Source organism: Palaemon carinicauda, chromosome 31, assembly GCF_036898095.1.
Source record: "Palaemon carinicauda isolate YSFRI2023 chromosome 31, ASM3689809v2, whole genome shotgun sequence".
Classification (NCBI taxonomy): Eukaryota; Metazoa; Arthropoda; class Malacostraca; order Decapoda; family Palaemonidae; genus Palaemon; species Palaemon carinicauda.
In genome coordinates this window covers 48,407,779-48,415,278 of record NC_090755.1, presented here as the reverse complement: position 1 = coordinate 48,415,278, position 7,500 = coordinate 48,407,779, and the positions used below count along the sequence as shown (strand labels likewise).

At 29.8% G+C, this 7,500-nt stretch overlaps 1 protein-coding gene across 1 annotated transcript in view; it reads left to right on the top strand.

The window, feature by feature from the left end:
* Window positions 1-7,500, top strand: part of LOC137624923 (homeobox protein HMX3-like) — a 42,796-nt gene that overhangs the window by 12,104 nt on the left and 23,192 nt on the right. The window lies entirely within an intron of this gene.

Below are 7,500 nucleotides of genomic sequence, written 5' to 3'. Positions count from 1 at the left end.
TATTTCTTTTCTTTTCTAATTGATATACACACACACACACACACACATATATATATATATATATATATGTATGTATATTATATATATATATATATATATATATATATATATATATATATATATATATATATATATATATGCGCATGTGTGTGCATTATATACACACATAGGCCTACACATAAATGAAAATATATATGTATATATATATATATATATATATATATATATATATATATATATATATATATATATATATATATATGCGTATGTGTGTGCATTATATACACACATAGGCCTACACATAAATGAAAATATATATGTATATATATATATATATATATATATATATATATATATATATATATATATGTATATATACATATATATACATATATATACATATATATATATATATATATATATATATATATATATATATATATATATATATTCAGAGTAGATAAAAAGGTACTGAACAATTTGAAAATTTTATCGTATTTTATTACGCTAAAATAATACTCCTGTCTCCTTACTAGCAATCCTCTACACAAATAATAAGAAAAAACTACCAATATCATGACTGCTTCAACAATAAAGCAGAGCTAGGAAAATGTGTGCTAGACGTTTTGAATTCAGAGCATCACCCAAATGTTATTATAACTATGATTTGAGAGAAGACAATTAAAAGCAAGCGCTTCCAGCATCATCCAGTATTCTCTCTGATATTCATAAGCTTCTATTTTGTTTGGATTCAAGAGACAAGGCAAAAAGAAATAATATGTCTTGCAGCTCATGCACATCACAAAACAAAGAGACTTACATTTATCAATCATATCTGACGCCCTAAAACGCCAGCTCAAAATGACAAGTCCTCAAAGTCACCGCTATTAATTCAAGTGGTTCTACAGCAGCCATGAAGCACCCTATGAATCATTCCTGTTTTCAATAGCGTTTTAGGATTTTGCAACATTTATACTTCGTGCAACGCCAGTTTACATATATGAGTCCATTCGTTTATTGCCAATATATATTAAATGCTCTTTCGTCCTTCCACAGAATTCCGGTTTATCTTACACTCGGTGCGACGCCATTTTACATATGAGTTTATTCGTCCATTGGCAACAAATGTTAAATGTTCTCTCGTCTTTTTACAATATTCGAGTTCATTTTTTCAATAGAGGACTTGGGCATTTAACCCATCCTATTGGCAATGTATGTTGAAAGGCTCTGTTATCCTTTTACTGAATTTCCGTTTACTTTTCATCGAGGTACTTGTTAATATTTCTGCCCAGTTGATTGTCAACATGTGTTGAATGATTTAAATGTTCTATCATCCTTTCACAAATTTTGCAATTATTTTCCACCGGAGGTCTTAAACATCTGCAACAAATATGTGAAGAAGTTCAAATATTGATCATTATTAATGTTATTAAAATTTTCCTTATACCCTGAATATTACAAATCCAAGTAGCACATTTTCCGCCTTCCTAAAAGTTTTCAAAATATAATTTGCTTGAGATATTTCAATAGACCACACACACGCACACACTGATATATATATATATATATATATATATATATATATATATATATATATATATATACATATATACATATATATATATATATATATATATATATATATATATATATATATATATATACTGTATACATATATATATATATATATATATATATATATATATACTGTACATATATATATATATATATATATATATATATATATATATATATATATATATAAATATATATATATATATATATATATATATATATATATATATATATATATATATATATATATATATGTATATATTATATACATATATATAAATTTGTATATATATATATATATATATATATATATATATTTATATATATATATAAATTTATATATATATATATATATATATATATATATATATATTCATTGATAATTTAAAAATTTCATTGATAAGGTGAGATTGGTGTATATCGTAATATACAAGTTGTATGGTGTTTAAAACAACTTGCCACTGGAAGAAATTCATAAAGGTTCATAAGTTAATTGCACTTTTGGGGTAAAGTTTTCCCTACACTCTTCGGGAATACGAAACCTAATATCTAATGAAATTATTTAAGACATATTATTTTCTTCTTCCAACACATATCCCTTGAAAATTTGTTTAATTTTCCTCGTTGTTTTCAACATTTTTTTTTTCTTCAGCATGTTTTCTTTGTACATCAGTTTCCATTATTCGTTAGAGATATAAGTACTGCCATTTACTACTTTCTTCTTTTTTTTTCTAAACATTTACAAGCATGAGCGATGGAATGATCCACTAACATTTTCCTTTTGACAAAGCTACAAACTCATATCTCTCATTCATACATACATACACGTACAGTATATACAGTAGCCTACAATACAAGCTTTACCGTAGAGGTATGGATTTCTTTTGCATATCTCAATCTTTATCTTATATTTATATCATCGAAGTATTAGGTGTTAGTATTCATAATAATAATAATAATAATAATAATAATAATAATAATAATAATAATAATAATAATAATATTGATAATAATAATAATAATAATAATAATAATAATAATAATAATAATAATAATAATAATAAAGGAAGCTGAATGTAACCCGGAATCCCAGACTAAACCCATGCGTCTTCGTAGACTGGGACTAACAACAACAACATCAACAACAATAATAATAATAATAATAATAATAATAATAATAATGTGGAAACACTAAAATCATTTTGGTTTTCATGCATACATTAAAATTTATTACTACAAAGGGATCGAGTCCTACAGAAATGGCTCGAGACTGGTTAGAAATAAATCAATGAATCAATCAAGTGCGATCTCTGTTAACCTTCCTCTTGAGCTGATGGAAACCCATCTCCCAGTCAGGTAAGAAAGCGAAAAGGATTCATTATTATTAACAAGCGATAAATAACGCTGATATTTCGATTTTCGTGTTATCAAAATTCTCCTCTTCTTATTGTATGAACAAATCTATTCCTACAGTTAACTGTACTCCGTTTCATAAAACTCTCTCTCTCTCTCTCTCTCTCTCTCTCTCTCTCTCTCTCTCTCTCTCTCTCTCTCTCTCTCTCTATATATATATATATATATATATATATATATATAAACACACACAATTGTGTATAGGTTCCAAGCGGATTGACTCCTTTTTTTTTGGTTACTTTAAAATGGTTATTATGGTTAAACCCTAATACAAAACAATTGTTTTATTTCAAGTCTGGGAAAAACAACGGAAGGTTATTCAGTCCACCTAATGTTGACGGATATGAGGTTGCCGTTACGTCTTAATCGCTTTATATCCGTTCGTAAAACGTTGCTCGTTGTTACCACTCAGTTCTTGTTTAGGTTAGGAAAAAAGGATTTGGCTTATTTCAACAAACTCCCATCCACGACTACAATTCGGTAGTGTTCATTCCGAGTTATTTCGACCAGAATTTACTATGTAAAAAGAACTTAAAGGATTGAACTCGGTATACCAACAAAAGTAATGAAAAATAACTTCCAAGAACTGTTATCTTTTTCATCGAAAAATCTGAAATTAATGTTAAAATGATTGGATGAAAATAAGTATTCTAATGATAGAAGATTGGAGTTATCATCGACACGCTTATCAACGACTGTTAACAGAATAAACAAAAGAATCACCATAATAATAATAATAATGAAATAAGAATAATAATAATCATGATAATGATAATAATAGCCAAGTAGAAAAAAAAGCTTTAATTTAATAATAATGATATTCAAAAAGAAAAATGTCAGCATTATTCAAGGCCTGTTAACGGAATGATCAACAAACAAACACAGAATCGATGGTGGCCACAACAGCCATTCAACTAGCAGGATAATCGGGGCCCCTCCCTCCATACGCACACACACATACACACACGCACAAACACACACACACACCGACCCTTTCCTTAACATACATAAGCGATGTTCTTTTGCATATTTCAGGACCAAAATGCGACAGAGCGTTTGCGGACGGCGCTAATATGGTTTGCACGTTCTATTGGCTTGCCAAGGGACAGGGAGAGAGAGAGAGAGAGAGAGAGAGAGAGAGAGGGAGAGAGAGAGAGAGAGAGAGAGTTGGGGTTGAAGGGATCAAGATAAAAAAGCTCTTATGGTCAGTGTGTCCCGCTGCACTGAGAGAGAGAGAGAGAGAGAGAGAGAGAGAGAGAGAGAGAGAGAGAGAGAGAGAGAGAGAGAGAGAGAATGATGTTGAAAATTTGTATTAGCGGAGATACTTGAATAACAGACTGAAACCAGTTAACATACTTTGCATTAGCGCAGGGGCCGTTGGAATAAGGATTCTTTTGCAGTCGATAAAAGCTAAAGGAATACTCGGTTCACTCATCTTCAGTGTCATCATCCACGTTGGTCTCAGTCTCAGCTTCTTCCATTGACTGTGACAATCAGCCAAAAAGTTGCACTGGAAAATATGAAGAGACCAATGAATATAAATAAAGGAATTAAAACAAATCTATTAAACCAGTATAAATTAACTCCTACGATGAGAAATAATAGGATGTTGATATTTAAGAAATTAATAAAAACAATCTATAAAACAGAGCAAATACAATTCATAAATGAATCGGGGGGAAAATGTTCTCGCTTGAACCCTTCAGCGCTAAAGACTCTAGAAGGCCTCTGTAGCACAGAGGCTACGGAACTGATTGAAGGTTGAGAATAATGGTTATATCGGCAATGTATTGCATAAGCCCCTAAGAGGTTAGTGCCGTCATCATGCCTCTCGGGGTGTACTGTAGGTATTGCTTAAGGATATTTGCCGCATCTCTAATACAGCATCAATATAATGCTTATGATAATTAGAGCAATGAGACCGAGCTCTTGATTTCGTCATTTCTGTTTCGTTGTCGTTTCAAAAATATAAATATTATATCTGAATATATAAAGTTAATTTTATAAAAACTAGTAAACCTTCTCAAGCCGGCCTTTCATGAGTAAATAATATTTAACAGTTATAATGTCCTCACAAATATTCTCATTGCTGTTATCATCACCATTATTATTATTATTATTATTATTATTATTATTATTATTATTATTATTATTATTATTATCAGCTGTACCACCAACAGTAGTTACAAACATAACTAGCAGTAATTCTTTTCTTGATGAAACAATTTGAATTTAATGTGAAATTCATTCAGAGGAAAAGCTGAAGGAATTAATGTGTGAGTGCGTTGTGAATCCCAACCACTTGACTACTGACGTCATCGAGCTTTTTCCTTAGAAACATTCAAAATAGATTGCAGGATCCAGGTCAGCTAATTTTACCATATCCTTAATGTCCTTCCGATAACTTTGTAATCTTCTACACTATTCTATAAAACCTGTAAGTGAAGTGGTGGGGGTAATGTAAATCCAAAAACACTTGGGATAAGCCTACCTAAAGAACCTCAAATTTATTTTCGTTTTTCATTCACACAATAACGTGTAATCAAATATATAGATAATTCGATAGTAATTATACATGATTGCAATATTACCTATGCTGTGTATATATGTGTGAATTTATCCATGTACCGGAAAAAATGGATTATCGCATATTAGAATGTTGAATTAAGTTCTGCATTATGAACCTAGATCTGTGAAGGTGTCCATAATAAGAAGAAATATCTGCTGCAACAAAGATCAACCGAGTAAAAATTTTTTGAGTGAACATCTTTGGGCTCCTTCGATATTGAAGGTTCATCAGTGCAATCCCGTCTACTGCCTGATTAGTTCTAGTGGGTCGTTTTATAAATTTTGTATTGGAGGGTTACCTGGGGGTAATCATAAACTTATTAACAAGCATAGCAGATTTTTTTATGTTAATTTACCTTTAAAGATGCTAGCCCAGGTAGCGTCTTGTAAGATCTGGATTCAATTTCTAAAATTCTCCAATCGGTGGTGTCTGATGACCGATTCATTTCACGGGAAGAAATAACCTATGAGTATTTATCGGTTCAGTGTTGATGCAGCAGGTGTTTCAAAAAGGCATCGAATGAGCGTGTGTCTATCGCCTGATTTCTATGGAAGGAAACCTGATCCGGGGAAATAACACCGATCGCCAACGCCCGCAGCTCTAGCTCTAGTTTGTCCTGCAAAACAGAACAAGAGAACAATGGCTCTCTCTAGATTTAATTCAATGATTCCATAAATAAAATGTGTATTCATTGTTATTGCCTTTCCGCGAGTGGTTCTGTTTTCATCATTTTGAGCACGGCACAAGATTATTAAATTATGGAACAGTTGATAAGAGTTTGATTAGGCATCTAGACTACTTGCAAGATGTCTCGACATCGTCTCTTAGACAACATTAGTTAACGTTAGTGAAGCAATTACAAACATAATTGGAGTAGTAATGAACTTTTCCACTGAAGGTGAGAGTATAGTGTACACATTCACACGTCAAATTACATAATCGAATTTCGCAAGTAAGAAGTTCCAATAAATGATGCATTAAGAATTTCAAGGGAATCTCTGTTCCCCTCTGTCTTGGGAATAGTGACCTCAACAAATGTATAATCGATGAAAACTAGAAGGGTAACACCTCTTGACACCAAACGCTCTTAGATAAAAAAGGCGTAAGGTGAAAAAAATTATATATATATATATATATATATATATATATATATATATATATATATATTCCCTACTTAACGATTTCAAAATATGATGAACTGTTAGTTTACCTGTTTTGATATTTACATATTAGTTATTTCATTTCTCCATATAGTCGAATTCTATCGAATTTATTCAGAAAACTTTTAAAGTATACAATTAATTTTATGTCTAAAGTTAAAACTGAAAATTGTAGAACTGGGTATTTTACTTAGAATAATTCTCACAAAAAGGTATTTGCCCACATATATGTATGTATGTATGTATGTATGTATGTATGTATGTATGTATGTATGTAAATTTATATATGTATGTATGTATTATCAACAGGCTCACACTTGTTGAGTCCGTTGGTGGAACCAATAAGATGAAAGTAATAACTCTAATCCAGCCTTTTCACTTTTCTGCGCCGGTAAAATACATAGGCTACTATAGGCCTACATACAAACATAAATTCATAAATACATACGTACATACACATACATTATATATACAGTGTATATATATATGTATAAATATACAGTATATATATATATATATATATATATATATATATATATATATATATGTATAAATATATATATATATATATATATATATATATATATATATATATATATATATATATATATATATATATTTGTATGTATATTTTACATGTATGGTATTACCGATTTTCCAATAGGATCTCTATGGAAGGACAGAATGATGAAAATATTATTACTATTACTATTATTATTAATATTAGTAGTATCGATGAATAATAATTATGGTAACAGTGAGGATAATAATATTATGTTGATA